A 21,032-nucleotide genomic window follows, 5' to 3' on the forward strand; every position below is an offset into this window, starting at 1 on the left:
AACACTTTGACGGCCCCCCATTTTAATCAATTTGGTCCAACTGTCAAATCCTAGGGATTTCTAAAGTTGGAATGTTTCTTTAGTGGGATAACGACTTTCTGTGGTAATTCCTGCTTCGACCAGTTTACTGGTGAGGAATTCTTGCCTGTGCTTCCACAGAAATTCGTTATTTCTTCCCACTATGTTACATGCAGCACAATACCGAGTGATACGTGCTACCATTCACACCACGGAATTTTCTTAACACAACGAGGTGTATTTACGTCTACAAGTACATCTGTAGACCGAATTCCTATTATTTGGAATTCACAACAAGGACTCCGCCGCCCTTACCCGGGTACCCTTTTTCTGGGGACTGAAATACCCCAACCACGCGGCCAACGAAGAGATCTCACCAAGTCTCCGAGAGATTCCTCTTGAAGATTCCGTCAATCGTCACCGCCGAGAGGTGCTGAACTGGACTTCGCCGGCCTGGTGGATGAACGTCGCTCCCCAGGGCTTTCTTCAGGCGTCCTTTGACCCCTGCCGTGCACGGATTCGGCGTCTTCAACACTCCTCGGATCAGCGAGCAGATTTTCAGGAAATCCCGGACGAGCCCCCAAAAATGTTGGGTTGACAACATTTATCTGAAATCAATCTCGGAGACGGTAGGTCTTTCTTGGCTTAGCGTTTTCTCCTGCGCAGAAGGGCGCATCCCAGACACAGCAAGTGTGGCTGAGATTCGCACTCTGCTCTGAGTTTTGCCGTGCTTTTATTGAGAGAGAAACAAAGGGGCAAGTGTACATGGTCGAATAGGTTTCCAGACGGAAAGAACAACATTCCATAGTTATATCCCATTACCACAGAACACAGGGGGTACTCTTTATGGAGTGGGCAGTATGGATGTCTCATGACCATTAGCTCAACAAAGATGTAGTCTTTAGTGCCTCTGGGAATACATTGCTGTGCCGTACTCATGACCTTTGTCCGCTTCAGCCGTCCCATGACAATCTCATGATCTGCACATGTCTAGCTAACTGTGGGGCTTATTGTATAGCGCGGCTAATGACTGCCATATGCCCCCAAGTCATTTTCACGAGGCCAGATTCTACGGAGAATCTTGCACACAAAAGTAGTTACATAGAATCCAATGATAAAAAGTATATCATTTCCATCAGGCTGAATTGCTGAACTTAATTGACCTTGATCAAAACAATAATAGAATTTAATTACACATCAACTGCAACTGATTTATAGGATGCATATTTGAGCTTGAAGGGGTGAGGGGCCATAAGAAAGTTGGAATTCTGGATAGTCAGCAAAATAGTAATACAAGGCACTACTTAATTAAAAAAGAATACAGTAGGGCTTTAAATAACAAATACATTGACATGACCCTTGCAACAATTGATTTAAATGGCAATTTATGATAGGCACTTGGGGTTAGGATTAACAATCCATCCATCCATCCATTACTGGTGCGGCTTGTCCCTACGAGGGCCACGGATGATTAACAATAATAACTAGAATTATTCATTTCTGTAGAAATTGCGTGTGAAGGCGAAGAGGCTGAATAAAAATTCGGGGAATGCTACAAGATTATGTTTAAATTTGGAACGTGTTGAATTGGTCAGAAAATTGATAAAAATATAGAAAGAATTTTGTAAAATTGGCCGTGAATTTTGAAGTTGAAAATTTGAAATTTTTCACAAGTGGGAAGTTTTGGAATAGGTAGGCATACAATGAGCAGTTAAAAAAATTAAATGGGTTGAGTCAGTGGAAAAAAAAAAGAAGAAAAAAGGAAAACTAGAAGAAATTAGAAGGGAAAAAATGAAATTTTGCAAAATTTTACCGCAATGTTGGAAGTGAGGATGTGAAATTTGAATTTGAATCTAGGAGGTTAAAAGTGTAATGGAGTAAATCAGATGAATTATGTGGAAGTAGTTAAGATAAAAATAAAATAAAAGGAAGGAGAATGCAGAAGAAGTTGAATAATAATAAAGTCAAGGCAATCCAAATTTATTTATATAGCCCACAAGCAAGTCTCAAAGGGCTTCAAATGTACAAAAATTGCCAATTTAAAATACAAGAACAATAAGTGTGAGGGCCACAATGATGATCATGACAGTAAAAATATTTCTAATTGGTTTTGATAGGTACAAAGGGGGAACATGGAAGGTTTTCAAAATTTGTGATATAGCATGACTCCATTATCAAGAGTAAGTATTTATTTTTAATTCTAAGAATTGGCATCAACAAAAATGAGAACGGTAATCCAAGGTGATAGTGTAAGTGGCAGGAGGAAGCTGTGTATATTTTTAAACATTATTTTCACTATCATTATTTCTTAGGAGGGTCAGTAATGCTTGTGAGAAGATGAATGAAGGAGCAAGGTAACAGTAAAAGGGAGTGCTCTAAAAATGTTTGGTTCTTTGCCAGAGGTAGTTATTTGGAGGGATGAATTTAAACTGAAAGCAAAATGGAACTGTTTAGTGGAAGAAATATGGGAAGGTGGAAATATTGAAGTTACAGCTCAATACAATAGTGTTAAGTCTAAGTGTGAGATGTGAGCAAACTAAATGGGGAGTTAAATCATGTTCCAGTATTATGCATATTGGCAAACGATGTGAGGACAGGAGACCAGACAATTAGATATTAATTTTGGATTTAAAATAAAAAAAGGGAAATTTTAATTGAGGAGAACATTTTGCGTAGGGAGGGTTCTTTTTACAATTTAATATTGTATGTTTTATGTGTGTGTTGTGGGATGACAGTTTGTCTGTAATGCTGTATGAATGTCAAGTCTGTACTTGGGATGTGGTGTTTGTGTATTGTGAATGGTTAACATGATTCAAGGTTGGGGTGATGTGATCACAGCAGAGGATAACATTCCTCTCACCTGAAAAATATAAAGATACTACAGATTTGAAAAAGCAAGATTGATCAGGGCTAATTTTGGACTAAATATGGGTTTAGGATTACTCTGGGGCACCATTGACAACAAAAGACTTCAATGGAGAAGGCCCATTTCAAGATTATGACCAGACGTGACTATACCAGCATTGACAATCAAGACTCTGAGCCAAGACAGTGTATGACAACAACTCTGGACTTACCTGACAGTGTAACGAAATGTATGTGACGGAATTTGTGATGACTTGCTTTGTTTTGATGTTTTACCTAATTGTATTGCAGCCTCTAACAGCAACCCAGGGAGCAGATTGTGCTTTATTTGTTAAACTTGTGTTTACTTTGCAGGTTGTCAACTGCAGTCTTGGAGAATTTTGTGTCATGTCTGTGAACATGCATTAACAATTAACCCCTTACTTTTCATAATGAGTTTGTAAATGTGATCGTTTTCATGACAGGCTCGGCAGGCTCCAATTTTTAATTTCATACGTTTGACATGGATTATTTTTTATCATTATGACTTTCATTTTTTGGTATTATGGATGTTTATTGTACGGAGAGCTGTATGCACAGCTGAAGGTTGGTGGTGGCTTTTGTTCATACAGCCATGTGAGATAATGCCAGTCGAGTTTCAGGGACTGAGAATTGGTGATTCCAGGCCAGGATGGCATCTGGAGGTACACCGAAGTCCAGCTGGCGATGGGTATGTGTTAGGTCTAAATACGATTAGACATTAAATCACTCGCTGGAATGAAGAGGAGAAGACAACCAGAACAGGTTTACTCGCGAGGAGAACGATAGAGAAAGCAATCTCAGTTACAACCTCCATCAGTTCTGAGTCCTTACTCCACGTGCCCCTCTTTTTAATGTTATGGTTGCCCTGGTTACAGAGGCGTTGCTACACTAAAGGGAGGGGGATTGTGTCTGTAGCAACGCTGATTAGCAAAAGAATGTAGTGTGGTGTGAATTAGCACTCCGCTGTTGGCTCGTGACCCCCCGCAGAGGCTGTCCCCGGCTGTCTTACTTCACAGTTGGCTGACTTGTCCTCAGGTCAACAAATACCCTGACGCACGTTGATTGCCGCTTTGCTGTGGAACAAATGCAACTAGACCTTTGCTAACTTTATCTACTTGGTAATTAATACATAATAATAATAAGTAACTTGTCCTAAACATTTCAACACACATTAAACAAATGTGAGGTAACCGGTATGCAGTTCCTTAAACAAACATTGAGTAAATATGGGATAACTTTTATGCAACTACTTCTAACTGTATGTAACCCTTAACAAAGAAGAATAGGTCTGATAAACTACAATCTATGAACCAAACCTACATCTAAATATAAAAGGAATGAAGTTCCTGTGAATCAAACAAAGAACATGTCACCTATGCAAATAAGCCCTGCTCATTGTTAGTGAAGGCCTCTTACGGGAACCAAAACACACAGACAACATAAGGACAGGAAGGATACAAATGGCTGACAGGGATCAAAAGACATCCCTATCACTAAAAAGGAAGAACCTAGATAAAAGGAAAGATAAACTCGTAAAGGCGAGGCCTCCAGGTCTGGCAGGCCAAAGCTTCACTTAAAATTATTCCAACATTCCTCCCTGTTTATCACATATTAGCTCAAGTTTTTCATCACCAAGAACAACCACTTCACCCGATTTTCAGTTGTCGGATCACAGGTATGAGCACAAATATGTTTACACCCAAAAGGTTAGTTGTTGCATCATCATCATTCTGAAACACCCAGATCTGGAAAAAAGTCTGTAAACTCAAGTGCAAAAATTTCATCTTCATCGTTATCATCAACATGTTGGCGTTCAGACATTAGGCATACCCGGGCCATCTTGTCTTCCATGGGCGATATTGCTGTAGTGATGAGACGATTAAACAGAGCACGCAGACATGGAATACAACAACATCCACACAAGGTGAGTATAGCAGTAAATACTGCAACTGATATTATAATTGAGGACACAAGTGCTTTATACTTCCCATGCATCTAGTTGTCCCACATTGATGTGTCCACGCCAGAGTGCTCTTTCATCCTCGTGTTGAGGGATCGCAGGCCTGCAATGGCCTTTGTCAGGCTCCCATCAGGGGCGGTGTTGTTGGGGATAAAGGTACATTCTCCGAACATTGCACAGACCCCTCCTTTCTCAGACAACAACATATCAAGAGCAACGCGATTCTGGAAGGCCATTAGGGAAGTCGTGGCTAGCTGTTCATGCACTGCCTCAAGCCCCGCTTGTGTCCAATTGCCCAATTTTTGCACGTTGTAATGGATGTAATTTATCCTGTCTACGTTTTTGTTTATCGTACACCACCAACAAATGGAAGACTCCCATCTTGCTGCAATTTGGTCAATTAATTCTTATTAATCAGGAACTCCTCTGGGGACTCTAATTGCATCAATTAAAGTCAGATATTCGTCGCCTCTCAAATTTAAAGACATTTTGGTTTTTACCAGCTTTTCCCCAGATCTTGGCGTGTCGATACATATACAATTTTGCTTTACTACATTCTCTAGAAGCAGTGGTTTCTTTTCTTTTCCTCAACGGATATTATATCGAACGCTCTGTTGTACATTTCACAATCAGTAGACGTGACAGATTTCACACAATCTTTGGTCAATGGTAATGGTACAACATAAAGAATCGGTCGCAAACCCATACACATGACATATTCAATTTGTTCTTTTTTTTTCTCTCTGGTTTGCAGCTTGTTTTGCCATCAGCAATCAATCGTTTCTTTTACCAGTTACTCTTATAGGTAATTTCCTGAAACCAATTATCAAACATTCATTTTAGAGATATTAATTTCATTCTTTAACTTCTACAGCTGTTGTTGCCAAGGTATTATTTCGTTACATAACATTTTTGCCACTGTTAAGGCATTCAGTGTTTACTTTGAAGCCAAGTCAATCCATTTTGAGAATGCATCTATTATGACCAGGCATTATAACCCTGTGGATTGAGTTTAGCACATGGTAAACAAGCTCTACAGTTTTTTTTTTTTTTTTTATAAATGTTTTGAATATGAATCAAATCCATATGTTGTATAAAGCGGACTGAACTGCCCTCTCATCCCCCCTGTTGAGCCATGTGTCAAGTCAACATCACGTGACAACTTCATGGCTCAATATTGCTGCCCATATGTATCGGTTCATTTGTACGAGCACATAATATTGCTGCCCATTTGCATCGGAAGTTTTTCTTTCTCAAAGTGACAAACCAATCCACCAATCGGAAAAAAATCAACAAAATAACTGCCAGTGAATTAATATAATAGTTAATTGTTGTTGTTTCTTAACTTTAACTAGCTCAATCGTTCTCTTATTCTCAAATTTTAAATTTAGCTTTGAAATGTCATTATTACATAATTTTTCTTCATCCAATTCCAGAAAGCAAGTTCTTTCCATCTCTCAACTTTTGTTTCATCAAGGCTAGGCATTAATGCAGTGTGGACCAGTTTCTGCCCATAAACAAATTGCTTGCTTTTCTTTACTTCCTATTTTTTCAAAATTGATTTTGTTTTGCGGTGCAAATCAGATAGACTACAGTCTAATAAATTATTTTGTGCACCTACGTATATTAGCCAATTTCATCCTTTTAACACATAACACTGACAGCACACAGACAACACAAAAACAGCAGAGACACAGATCACAAGCAATACCAACAAACAACGCTGCGCAAACGTCATCCTCTATTTTGACGTTTTGGTTATACCTTTTTTCTTTTTTTTTTTTTTTTCATCAGTGCCTTTCATCGTTCATGCTAATGTTGTCACATCTTCCTTAAGCATCACCCTGCTTCAAACATTCTCTGAGAAACTCACACTTTCACTGCCTCGCCCACAGCCATAGCACCCCCCGTGCGAGGGGGGGGACGCGGCATCAATGTTGATTGGTCACAGGCTGGCCATTTCCTGCAACAATCATGATGCCGGCCCACCGCCCACACGAGCATAGCACAGGCCTACGCGCACAGCCCCGACCTGCGACTACGCGCGAGCGCAGGCACGCTTCCTATCAAGCCACCGTTCTCGTCACTTTCTGCCACACACGTCTTATTTTCTCTACTGCCACACACTGCTCATCTTAGGTTCTCCAACCAACTTAAGCACACCATCATCCACTTCTCAATTACCCTATTATTGCTCAACAGCCTCCTGAACACACATAGGACACACATCTCACTCACACGCTCACACGTATACACAACATTCATGAGGATCCTCTGCGCGCACGCACACACAAACACCAGCACAAAAGGTTGACGCACAACATATAAGACCACATAGAGCGTACTAAGAACACCCTTTTTGCTCATCTTACATGTCAGATTTATTCTCCATTTTAGTTTCAGGAGCTATTTGTAATTCAGTTCCATTTATTTTGCAAATTTTAACTTCAGTGTTTCTTTATCTTACTTTATCCTTTTAACACAAATATCTCCTGTATATTTAAGCTAATTTCTCTTTAATTTTGGCTGCCAGGTCCCCACTTTATTACATGAGAATCTGATGTATTTTGATCTTGTACTAGTTATTATTGTTTTTGTTTATATGTGCAGTCACGTGCCATGTGACCTTTTTCTCCGCAACTCCAGCATTCTATTGGAGGGTGCACAACTCCTCTTCCTCGGCCCCTAAAGCCTTCTCTGTTAGACATTGCTCCTCGCCCTCTCTGGCCTTTCTGTCCTCTGCCTGCATTTTGGTAAAAAGTGTCACTATCCTGGTCTACCAGAAAAGTGTATTTCGGAGCTTTCATTTGTTTTCGTTTTTGTTTGTCTATTACTACTCTTTCTGCATGGAGGGCGTGATTTATGTATTCCTCCAAAGTTCCGGTGGTCATGCCTATATAATTATTGATCACCCTAATTTGTATTGCTGGCCTGGACCCTACGTGGATGGCATTTTTTAATTGCTGTTGATAAGCCCCTTGGGGCGCATTATCTTCCACCAGTCCACTGTGTAATTTAAATACTTCTGTCATGCGCACTCGATATTCATCAAAGGTTTCATTATCATTTTGCTTTGTTCTCCCTATTTCTGTATAATTTGCTCTCATTTCCTTTGACCAATCCATTTCTATTGGGTTTTTCTGTCTGGTGGCTCTGTCTGTTAACCCATAAGGGGGGGTTGACCCATCTTGTGCACCAGTGTCGGGTACTTGTGGATACAACTTCTCTATGACCTTATGTTTTGAAGTTGTAGCATGTGCTTTCCCTACGCGCTTCTCTACTTCCTCTACACCTCCCCCTTCTTCTCTAGCTCTCTGTAAATTTTGATTATCTCTTGCCTGCCTACCATTAGGCCCAGTCTCATCATCTTCCTTCCTACAATACAGTGCCTTTTCCACTTTCTCTTTTTCTCCCCTCTCTCTCTCTCCTGCTACTTTGAGCCAAAACACCACATCCTCATCTCCTTCTTTTTTCATTTTTCTAGGGTCTCTCTTTGTTTTCTCTTTCATGGCGCCTCTAAGTTCTATCAATTTGGTTGTTTTTAGTTGTCCCTCAAATTTATATTTCTTAACCCATTTATCGAGGTTTTTAAATCGGTCGGGATCCTGCCTTTCAATTATTTTCCAATCTTTACATTTAAGATTATCTCGGATATTATTTTTACTCTTCCCGTTCCCCATTTTAATCAATTTGGTCCCAACTGTAAAACCATAGGGGTTTCTAAAGTCGGGTGTTTCCAGTGGGATAACGAAAAGATCCTGTGGTGATTCTCACTTCTACCAGCGTTCTGGTGGAGAATCCTTGCCTATTGCGTCCACAGAACCACGTTATGTGTTCCCCACTGCTTTAATATGGAATACTGTATCTAGTGATACGTCTTCCCATTCACACTCCCAATCACTCAGTATTACGGAATTTTTGGCATCACGTGGACTTCTGCTGACCTTTTTCTTTTGACGGGCCTCTCCGTCGGACACCTCTGTCCTTTAACCGGTTTGTTACACCTGCGTTGTGTAACTTTTATTTAAACGGACCTTTCCGTTTTGGTACCTTTAGAACGAACCTTTCCGTTCTGTCCTAGGACTTTTATAGGGCACAACGAGCCCTCGGCCGCTCATTCCTTTTATATAAAAAAAACAAACTCACCCTCTGGTTCTCTTCACCTCTGCACCTCGGACTGCCTTCAACCCTTAGATCCCAGCTGACGAGCAGACAGCCAGCCTTTGAAAAGGATTCTAGGACCCCACCTAGGAAGGTCCTGCCGCGCGCGGTCTTTCTGGATCTCTGCTGCCGTCCGCTGGAATCCTCAGGTGTGTTGGCATCCGGCTCGAAGGACCAATTAAATGTTAGGTCTAAATACGATTAGACATTAAATCACTCGCTGGAATGAAGAGGAGAAGACAACCAGAACAGGTTTACTCGCGAGGAGAACGATAGAGAAAGCAATCTCAGTTACAACCTCCATCAGTTCTGAGTCCTTACTCCACGTGCCCCTCTTTTTAATGTTATGGTTGCCCTGGTTACAGAAGCGTTGCTACACTAAAGGGAGGGGGATTGTGTCTGTAGCAACCCTGATTAGCAAAAGAATGTAGTGTGGTGTGAATTAGCACTCCGCTGTTGGCTCGTGACCCCCCGCAGAGGCTGTCCCCGGCTGTCTTCCTTCACAGTTGGCTGACTTGTCCTCAGGTCAACAAATACCCTGACGCACGTTGATTGCCGCTTTGCTGTGGAACAAATGCAACTAGACCTTTGCTAACTTTATCTACTTGGTAATTAACACATAATAATAATAAGTAACTTGTCCTAAACATTTCAACACACATTAAACAAATGTGAGGTAACCGGTATGCAGTTCCTTAAACAAACATTGAGTAAATATGGGATAACTTTTATGCAACTACTTCTAACTGTATGTAACCCTTAACAAAGAAGAATAGGTCTGATAAACTACAATCTATGAACCAAACCTACATCTAAATATAAAAGGAATGAAGTTCCTGTGAATCAAACAAAGAACATGTCACCTATGCAAATAAGCCCTGCTCATTGTTAGTGAAGGCCTCTTACGGGAACCAAAACACACAGACAACATAAGGACAGGAAGGATACAAATGGCTGACAGGGATCAAAAGACATCCCTATCACTAAAAAGGAAGAACCTAGATAAAAGGAAAGATAAACTCGTAAAGGCGAGGCCTCCAAGTCTGGCAGGCCAAAGCTTCACTTAAAATTATTCCAACAGTATGTCACCATGGACATTGTTATTTTTACTTTTTAACCATTGTGACACATTTTTTAGAATGTGTCAAATGGGGGAGGTGGAAGAAAAAAACAAAACAAAGGGGGGAATTGTGAGATTTTAAGTGTTTTCTGTCAGGACTCGTCCCCGATCGTTTCATAGTTCTGTTCGTGTGTCTGTGTGCTCGCCCCTCCCCTCCTGTGTGCCCATGATCAGTGTGATTATTCCCACCTGCCTCTCGTTACCTGTTGTGTATATAAGTCCTGTCTGCCCCTCACTCCCTGTCGGATCGTCGATGTCGTACCGTTTGCTGTCCTTGTGGTTCCTGTCTGTTTTGAGTATGTTTCTGTTTGCAATCCCTGTCGGTCAGTCTCTCATGTTATTAGTTTGCCAGTTCTCGTCTGTTTCCCTCGATGCCTCGTTCCACTTCCCTTTTCCCTCAATAAACCCTGGTCCAAGCTGCACTTGGTCCTACTGCTCCATACTCCACCCCTGAACGTGACAGAACGATCCGACCACTACAACGACCAGCGCTTGGACCCCCCTCCTCCATCAGATCCTGCTGCGATGCCCAATCCACGACCGCCAATCCGTGCATGTTCCAGCGCCATGGGCTTCGCGGCAGCGTTGGGACTCTGCTGCCGGAACGCCAGACCCGTGGCCACCATCGGACTTTGTTCCGACAACGCCGGACCCGCGGCCGCCATCAGAGTGCTTCTGGCGCCAGCGGCTTTGCGGCCGCGATCAGACTCTGCTGCCGCGATGCCGGACCCGCGGCCGCCATCGGAGTGCTTCTGGCACCAGCGGCTTCGCGGCCGCAATCGGACTTCACTGCAGCGACGCCGGACCCGCGGCCGCCATCAGAATGCCTCCCTGCGCCATCAGACTCGCGGCCGCCAACGGGCTCCATCCCAGCGTCACCGGACCCGCGGCATTGCCGGGCCTCGTGCCAACAATGCCGGACCCGCGATCATCACAGACCCTGCCCCCAATGCTGAAACACTGACTCCTGCTGCTACGTGCAGCTCTGGCTTCCTGTATGCCGCCGTGCGTGTGGCTGTGACTGTTGCCGCTGCACGCGGTTCAGACTCTCCGTTTGCCGCAGAGTGCGGTTCTGTTTCCCCAAGTTGCCGCCCGAGTGCGATTCGTTTCCCCAAGTCGCCGCCCGTGTGCGGTTCGGTTCCACAAGTTGCCGCCCGTGTGCGGTTCGGTTCCCCAAGTCGCCGCCCGAGTGCGGTTCTGTCCCCCAAGTCGCCGCCAGAGTGCGGTTCTGGTTCCCCAAGTCGCCGCCCGTGTGTGGTTCGGATCCCCAAGTCGCCGCCCGAGTGCGGTTCGGTTCCCCAAGTCGCCGCCCGAGTGCGGTTCTGTCCCCCAAGTTGCCGCCAGAGTGCGGTTCTGTCCCCCAAGTCGCCGCCAGAGTGCGGTTCTGTCCCCTAAGTCGCCGCCCGAGCGCGGTTCTGTTTCCCCAAGTAGCCGCCCGAGCGCGGTTCTGTTCCCCAAGTCGCCGCCCGAGCACGGTTCGGTTCCCCAAGTCGCCGCCCGAGCACGGTTTGGTTCCCCAAGTCGCCGCCCGAGTGCGGTTCTGTCCCCCAAGCCGCCACCCGAGCGTGGTTCGGTTCCCCAAGTCGCCGCCCGAGCGCGGTTCGGTTCCCCAAGTCGCCGCTCGAGCGCGGTTCTGTCCCCCAAGTCTCCGCCCGAGTGCGGTTCGGTTCCCCTAGTTGCCGCCCTAGTGCGGTTCGGTTCCCCTAGTTGTTTGTTTTTTGGGACGTCAGGAGCCGTCCCTTGTGGGGGGTTCTGTCAGGACTCGTCCCCGATCGTTTCATAGTTCTGTTCGTGTGTCTGTGTGCTCGCCCCTCCCCTCCTGTGTGCCCATGATCAGTTTGATTATTCCCACCTGCCTCTCGTTACCTGTCGTGTATATAAGTCCTGTCTGCCCCTCACTCCCTGTCGGATCGTCGATGTCGTCCCGTTTGCTGTCCTTGTGGTTCCTGTCTGTTTCGAGTCAGTTTCTGTTTGCAATCCCTGTTGGTCAGTCTCTCATGTTATTAGTTTGCCAGTTCTCGTCTGTTTCCCTCGATGCCTCGTTCCACTTCCCTTTTCCCTCAATAAACCCTGGTCCAAGCTGCACTTGGTCGCCCTGCTCCATGTTCCATCCGATCCGTGACATTTTCAGATTTGATGGTTTTTAAGTCTTCAACATGCTGGACGGAGGAGAAGAAGCAGCTCGGCAGAAATGAAGTGAATGGGAGACAACATCATGAGATGGAGCCAAAGCCTGGTAACAAGTGTGAAGAGTTTCAAAATAGCTTATAATAAACTGTAGACCTTCACAAGATAGGATAAAATAGGTGGGAGAGTATTAAATGTAAAAAAAAAAAAAAAATAGAACAATAACATACAGACTCCAAACAAATTGGGAACAGGTGGATTATGAAAATTAAAGTTTGAATAACACATTATTCACGTGATTCATTTGCAGGATAAACAATGGAAGGGATTGATAAACTGAACAAATTTAAGATGATTGCGGAAGTATTATGTCGAAAACAAATATATTCAACAAGTTTTTTCCCTATAAAATGGTGCCGTTTGGGTTTGAAGTACATAGTCGCTTCAAAGGAGGAAAAGCATGATTTAAGATATGTGATTGATCAATGAGAAGGCTATCCCTTGTACCAGGGGTGTTAAACTCATTTGTTCACGGGCCGCAGTGTAGTCATAGCTTCTTTCGGAGGACCGGTATGACTGTCATACCCAAATAAATGTGTGAGCACCTCATATTATACAGAGTAAAAGCTACAAAACAAACTGACAAGTAACTCGCTTTCAAATCAGACAAATAAAAACTGGTCTAATATTTAAAAATAAAATAAAATATTATTAAAAGTGAAGACAATTTGCAATTCGAGTAATGACACATGAATATCCATCCATCCATCCATCTTCTTCCGCTTATCCGGGGTCGGGTCGCGGGGGCAACAGCTTCAGGAGGGACTCCCAGACTTCCCTCTCCCCAGCCACTTCATCCAGCTCATCCCGGGGGATCCCAAGGCGTTCCCAGGCCAGCTGAGAGACATAGTCTCTCCAGCGCGTCCTGGGTCGTCCCCGGGGTCTCCTACCGGTGGGACATGCCCGGAACACCTCCCCAGGGAGGCGTCCAGGAGGCATCCTGATAAGATGCCCGAGCCACCTCATCTGGCTCCTCTCAACGTGGAGGAGTAGCGACTCTACTCCGAGTCTCTCCCGGATGACCGAGCTTCTCACCCTATCTCTAAGGGAGAGCCCGGACATCCTGCGGAGAAAACTCATTTCGGCCGCTTGTATCCGAGATCTCGTTCTTTCGGTCACGACCCATAGCTCGTGACCATAGGTGAGGGTAGGAGCGTAAATCGACCGGTAAATTGAGAGCTTTGCCTTTTGGCTCAGCTCTCTCTTCACCACAACGGACCGGTACAGGGTCCGCATTACTGCCGACGCTGCACCGATCCGCCTGTCGATCTCACGCTCCATCCTCCCCTCACTCGTGAACAAGACTCCAAGATACTTGAACTCCTCCACTTGGGGCAGGATCTCATCCCCGATCCGGAGAGGGCATTCCACCCTTTTCCGATCGAGGACCATGGACTCGGATTTGGAGGTGCTGACCCTCATCCCGACCGCTTCACACTCGGCTGCGAACCGTTCCAGCGAGAGCTGGAGATCACGGCCTGAAGAAGCCAACAGCACCACATCATCTGCAAAAAGCAGAGACGCGATGCTGAGGTCCCCAAACCGGACCCCCTCAACGCCTCGGCTGCGCCTAGAAATTCTGTCCATAAAAATTATGAACAGAATCGGTGACAAAGGGCAGCCTTGGCGGAGTCCAACCCTCACTGGGAACGAATCCGACTTACTGCCGGAAATGCGGACCAGACTCTGGCATCGGTGATACAGGGACCGAACCGCCCTTATCAGTTGGCTCGGCACCCCGTACTCCCGAAGCACCCTCCACAGAACCTCCCGAGGGACACGGTCGAACGCCTTCTCCAAGTCCACAAAACACATGTGGACTGGTTGGGCAAACTCCCATGCACCCTCGAGGATCCTGCCGAGGGTGTAGAGCTGGTCCACTGTTCCACGGCCAGGACGAAAGCCACACTGCTCCTCCTGAATCCGAGGTTCGACCTCCCGACGGACCCTCCTCTCCAGCACCCCTGAATAGACCTTACCAGGGAGGCTGAGGAGTGTGATTCCCCTGTAATTGGAACACACCCTCCGGTCCCCCTTCTTAAAGAGGGGAACCACCACCCCAGTCTGCCAATCCAGAGGCACTGTCCCCGATGTCCACGCAACGTTGTAGAGGCGTGTCAGCCATGACAGCCCCACAACATCCAGAGCCTTTAAGAACTCTGGGCGGATCTCATCCACCCCCGGGGCCTTGCCACCGAGGAGTTTTTTAACTACCTCAATGACTTCGACCCCAGAGATTGGAGAATCCGCCTCAGAGTCTCTAGGCCCTGCTTCCTCAATGGAAGGCGTGTAGGTGGAATTGAGGAGGTCTTCGAAGTATTCTCCCCACCGACTCACGACGTCCCGAGTCGAGGTCAGCAGCACGCCATCCCCACTGTAAACAGTGTTGACGTTGCACTGCTTCCCCCTCCTGAGACGCCGGATGGTGGACCAGAATTTCCTCGAAGCCGTCCGAAAGTCATTCTCCATGGCCTCACCGAACTCCTCCCACGCCCGGGTTTTTGCCTCAGCAACCGCCGAAGCCGCGTTCCGCTTGGCCATCCGGTACCCGTCAGCTGCCTCCGGAGTCCCGCAGGCCAAAACGGCCCGATAGGACTCCTTCTTCAGCTTGACGGCATCCCTTACCGCCGGTGTCCACCAGCGGGTTCGGGGGTTGCCGCCACGACAGGCACCAACGACCTTACGGCCACAGCTCCGGTCGGCCGCCTCAACAATGGAGGCGCGGAACATGGTCCACTCAGACTCAATGTCCCCCGCCTCCCCCGGGACGTGGGAAAAGCTCTGCCGGAGGTGGGAGTTGAAGCTCTTCCTGACAGGAGATTCTGCCAGACGTTCCCAGCAGACCCTCACAGAGCGTTTGGGTCTGCCAGGTCGGACCGGCATCTTCCCCCACCATCGGAGCCAACCCACCACCAGGTGGTGATCAGTTGACAGCTCCGCCCCTCTCTTCACCCGAGTGTCCAAAACATGCGGCCGCAAATCCGATGACACGACTACAAAGTCGATCATCGAACTGCGGCCTAGGGTGTCCTGGTGCCAAGTGCACACATGGACACCCTTATGTTTGAACATGGTGTTCATTATTGAAAATCCGTGTCGAGCACAGAAGTCCAACAATAGAACACCGCTCGGGTTCAGATCAGGGGGGCCGTTCCTCCCAATCACGCCCTTCCAGGTCTCACTGTCATTGCCCACGTGAGCATTGAAGTCACCCAGTAGAACGATAGAGTCCCCAGAAGGAGCGCTCTCCAGCACTTCCTCCAGGGACCCCAAGAAGGGTGGGTACTCTGAGCTGCTGTTTGGTGCATAGACACAAACAACAGTCAGGACCCGTCCCCCCACCCGAAGGCGGAGGGAGGCTACCCTCTCGTTCACCGGGGTGAACCCCAATGTGCAGGCGCCCAGCCGGGGGGCAATAAGTATACCCACACCTGCTCGACGCCTCTCACCGTGGGCAACTCCAGAGTGGAAGAGAGTCCAGCCCCTCTCGAGAGGGCTTGTACCGGAACCCAAACTGTGTGTGGAGGCTAGTCCGACTATATCTAGTCGGAATCTTTCTGCCTCGCACACCAGCTCGGGCTCCTTTCCAGCCAGAGAGGTGACATTCCATGTCCCAAGAGCCAGCTTCTGCAGCCGGGGATCAGACCGCCAAGGTCCCCGCCTTTGGCTGCCGCCCAGCTCACATTGCACCCGACCCCTTCGGCCCCTCCCACAGGTGGTGAGCCCATGGGAAGACACATGAATATGAAGCACAATTTGTCCTAAGGTAAAGTAGGATTAGAATTTGATAAAACAGATATGGACATCCACATATTCCATTAGAGTTTAAATTGCTTGCAATACAATTACAAATTAGTTAACACCTGTGTGATTGATTTATTGATTGATTGATTGACTGATTGGTTTATTGATTGACTGAGTGATTCATTGAGTGATTCATTGAGTGACTGACTGTCTATATGTATGTACTATATACGTATGTATGTATGTATTTCGTTATTTGTTTATGTATTTTTCTTTCACATTTTCTTTCTCATCTTCCACTTCCTTCGGCTGCACCTGTTAGCGGCCGCGACTGCAGAGTAATAGTTTCCATATCTTTCTGTGCGGTCACACCAACCAGCTGCATGTCCTGCAACATCTTCATCTCTGCCACACTCTCCATTATTTTGGCCAGTAGAGATTTCCAAGCCTCGCTTCTAACATTCTTTCCGATAACTTCATGCTTTGCTTAATCAACATAACAATACCTCTGTAGCTACTACAGTTCCGCGCATCGCCGTGGTCTGTAATAAAAAATAGAAGTCAACACCTTTCCGGGAATCTTCTCGCTTTTTAAGAATCTCCCCTGCCATCTTTCCTTGATAGTTCCATGCTGTCACTGGAATGCCGTCGAGGCCAATTGCCTTTCCACTCTCTATCTTTTACAAATGTTACAATTATTTTTTTCTCACTCATTGGTGGCCCCACAGAGGAACTTGAAGCGGCTCCACAGAGGGACGTTGTGTGCCAACAGAGGGACCCTGGTGGCATCAACGATTTTTGTGACCTCAGTTAAACTGAGGTCAACAGAGGGAGTGAAGGAAATGGGGTCAAAATACAAAAAGTCCTGTGTAGCTACAAAAACAGATGTGCTCAAACCTCATTGAATAAAGTACATAAGCAGACAAGTATATTCACATATTAAATCAATAAAAGAAACATTTTAAGCATATAATTATACCTACACACCAAATCAATAAATAAGACATAACTAGACATTTTTGATAAGTGGTAATGAGGAAGGTTTTTATAAACTTTATGATCTGATAGATATTTCTGAGCACTTTGAAATAACAAATGTCTTTTGATATAAGGCCTAAATGGCTTAATGACCCTTAAGGAACTGTGTAATGTGTTAGAGATTTGCTCACTTCAACTTGTGTGCAAGAACCACACGGGAGACAGGCAAGTTCTTTTAGACACCTGCAGGTGGAGAGATCACTCGCTACAGGAATGAAATCTGGAGCCTCTCCCAACTGCAAAAGCATATTTATTAAGAGAAAGAGTGGGGGTAAGAGTAACTGAAAAAGGAAGCCCTTGTGCTCTAGTCAAAACATATCAGGGGATGTTTTACGACCTTGTGTAGGATGAGACAAGGTAGGTTATTTATTACCGGTTGCATTCCAACATAATCATACGATAAGGATAATTTGAAAAACCCTAACATCTCCCTCCTGTTTTATCATATGATTATGCCACCGCAAACAACAAAGACAAGTCAAAAAAAAAACACACATATATATGTATAATGAAGAAAGAAGAATAGTAAAAATAAAAAACAACAAACAATGATAGCAACACTTTCCAGTGAAGATGAGGCATTACCTCAATACCCCAGATCAAACTTATTGTGTAAGCGAAAAACCTGCTGGCCAGATGTTATTAGCAGGAAAATTCTTACACGGCCCCGTTGCCACAGGCGACCAGAATGCTATCAATAAAAAACAAAAACACAGAAACAGTACATCATTGTATCCATCACTTGCGAAGCATTTTCGATGGTCAAATCATCAAGTTTCTGTAAAACATGGTCAACAGAACAGCATCTACGCAATCCACGTGTCATTATCGTCATCACATCCGTCATCTCTAAGAAGTTGTATATGAACTTGGGCTACAGTAGAGGACACAAACTTCGACACAGCAGACTTCAAACATGGGATAACGCAGGACGTAAACAAGCACAACACCACCAGCACAACAAGCACAGGAGACAGCAATTTCAAAAGCAGTTGCCACCAGTTGCCAGAGAATAGCCACGAAAAGAAATCAAACTGATGTGGGACCTTGTCATTAGACATGGCCTGCTGTAAGTTCTTCAGTGAATTCATGGCGTCGTTGATGTGGGTGTCATTTTCTCCTGGTATGTATGTGCAACAGGAAGTCCCAATGATGTGGCACACACCACCTTGTGCTGCCGTCAACAAGTCCAGAACCATCCTGTTTTGCAAGACCATCAGTCTAATAGCCTGAATCTCTCTATTTTGTCCATCGTTGACTTGCAGTGAGAGATTCACAAAGGATTGAAAACGATAGTTCAGTGTCTCGATGAAGAGCGATAGTTTCCCAACCCCAATCTGAGGGAAGAGCGCAAGGACAACTTTGTCTCCGACGGACCATACTTTATGGTCCTCTGGAACGTTCGCACCCCAGACAGGGTCATGAGGGTCAAAGGTTGCAACTGCTCTGCGTCGACGTCCAGAAGAGTTGTGTGCTCCTGTCAGCTGATGATGTCGTATCCTGTAGGTGTGGTCCGTCACCCACACTGGTGCACACACTCCTGTCCAGTTGGCGGGCAGCATCGGATAAACCTTGTGACCACAAAGCCACCAGCCATTCTGTATGAAGTATGTTCCGTTCGATGGTGTAGCCATGTTCGTTGGAGAGCCCTCACCACCTGAAATGGCTCTCTTATCTTGACACTCATAGGTGATTCAAGATTCAAGATTCAAGAGTTTTTTATTCGCCATGTTTGAGCGTGCCAAACAAGGAATTTGACTTCGGTAAATCACAGCCTCTGTTCAACATTTAGGTGACTAACAACAACACTCAGGACATGTGAAGAACGAAAGATATTCTCAAACACCCCCTGATCTTAAACTCCCAAGAAGGCAAGGAAAAACTCAAAACTCCAGCTAGGGGAAATGAGAAACCTTGAGAAGAGACCACAGATGGGAGGGTCCCTCTTCTAGGATGACCAGGCTGCAATGGATGCAGAGAGGACACATAGTACAAACAGTGTAGACAAAAAAGGTGTGGCAAGCGGGATGTTATTGCACAGTAATGACTCTGAGACTCTAAGAGTGGTGTGAGTTCATCAGAGCGACAGCCTGGGGGAAGAAGCTGTCTCTGTGTCTGCTGGTTTTAGTGTACAGAGCTCTATAACGGCGTCCGGAGGGGAGTAGTTCAAACAGGCTGCAACCTGGGTGCGAAGGGTCTGTTGAGATGTTACTTGCACGTTTCCTGGTCCTGGACAGGTACAAGTCTTGGATAGATGGGAGGTTGATTCCAATTATCTTTTCTGCAGTCCTTATTGTCCGTTGCAGTCTGTGCTTGTCTTGTTTGGAGGCCGATCCAAACCAGACAGTGATGGAGGTGCAGAGGACAGACTGGATGATGGCAGTGTAGAAGGTCTTCAGCAGCTCCCGTGGCAGGTTGAACTTCTTGAGCTGTCTCAGGAAGTACAGCCTCTGCTGGGCCTTCTTCCGGACAGAGTCTATGTGGCCGGTCCATTTCAGGTCCCGAGAGATTGTGGTTCCCAGGAACTTGAAGGTGTCTGTGGAGAGAATAGTATTACTGCGGATAGTGAGGGGTGAAAGTGGTGAAGGGCCTCGCCTGAAGTCCACTGTCATCTCCACGGTCTTGAGCGGGTTCAGGTCCAGGTGGTTTTGGCTGCACCAGTGGACCAGTCCTACAGGCATTGGCAGAATCCGCGGACGGCCGTCTGCTCCCGGCGGCCGCCGCGAAGCTACTACCCCCTCCCGGGGACGGCTGTCTGCTCCCGGCAGCCGTCCTTACCCCCCTCCCCCGTTTGCACCGCCTGAAGTTAGACCCGCCTTGGTAGGGCCCCCACCGGCCCCGGCTCGCCGGCGTTGGGTGGACGGTTCCTGCCCACTTGCGGGTCCCGGTCGCTTGGCAACCGACCGGGGAGGACCAGCCGCCTCCTTAAACACAGGCTGGAAGGGAAATCCGATCAAGCTACGGAGGACCGGCCGCCTCCTTAAACACAGGCCGGAAGGGAAATCCGATCAAGCTACGGAGGACCGGTCGCCTCCCTAAACACAGGCCGGGCAAAAATCTGCGAATGGGCCCGTCAAGGGTAGTGGGTCATCCAAGGAGGGAGGTACCGGCCGCCTCCTTAAACACAGGCCGGGCAAAAATCTGCGAATGGCCCGTCAAGGGTAGAAGGTCATCCAAGGAGGGAGGTACCGGCCGCCTCCTTAAACACAGGCCGGGCAAAAATCTGCGAATGGCCCGTCAAGGGTAGAAGGTCATCCAAGGAGGGAGGTACCGGCCGCCTCCTTAAACACAGGCCGGGCAAAAATCTGCGAATGGCCCGTCAAGGGTTGTTGGTCATCCAAGGAGGGAGGTACCGGCCGCCTCCTTAAACACAGGCCGGGCAAAAATCTGCGAACGGCCCGTCAAGGGTTCTGTCTCATCCAAGAAAGGGGTACCGGCCGCCTCAGAGGCCGGAGCGAAGGGGGCGAAAGGCTGTCGATGGGGAAGGATCGGGGCCACGGCTAATCTAGCGATGCCCGCGTCGGGCGGTCACTCCGACGAATGAGCGGGGCCGAATCCGGCGCGAGGCGGCCTTCAGGCACGTGGTTCGAGACGACCTCACCCGGCTCTAGCCCGGAGCGAAAAAAACACTCTTATAACCTGACCGACATGCGCCCATGACCCGCCTTGGTAGGGCCCCCACCGGCCCCGGCTACCGCCGGCGTTGGGTGGACGGTTCCTCCCCACTTGCGGGTCGCACTCCAGCGCTAGGCCGCCGCGCGAGCGCGCGCCCCGCGCCGCCCGCGCAGGCCTAGCGCGAACCGTACGGCAGCGAAACCGAGACGCCCCGGCTCAACCTCACCCAGAGGCCATCCACGGAGGCCGAGCGCGCGATCCGACTTGCGGCACGCCACGTGGGCGTCCGCCGGCCGCGCCGGT

General features: G+C 47.1%; 1 long non-coding RNA gene across 1 annotated transcript; it reads right to left on the reverse strand.

Annotated features, from left to right (window-relative positions):
* Positions 1-3,663: 3,663 nt before the first annotated feature.
* On the reverse strand, positions 3,664-9,384 carry LOC125966357 (uncharacterized). Its single transcript, XR_011086413.1, has 2 exons — positions 4,344-9,384; positions 3,664-4,250 (listed from the first exon to the last, which is right to left on the reverse strand). It is a non-coding gene; the product is annotated as an uncharacterized lncRNA (long non-coding RNA).
* Between the last annotated feature and the right edge of the window lie 11,648 nt (positions 9,385-21,032).

This window comes from Syngnathus scovelli, unplaced genomic scaffold (assembly GCF_024217435.2).
Source record: "Syngnathus scovelli strain Florida unplaced genomic scaffold, RoL_Ssco_1.2 HiC_scaffold_34, whole genome shotgun sequence".
NCBI lineage: Eukaryota > Metazoa > Chordata > Actinopteri > Syngnathiformes > Syngnathidae > Syngnathus > Syngnathus scovelli.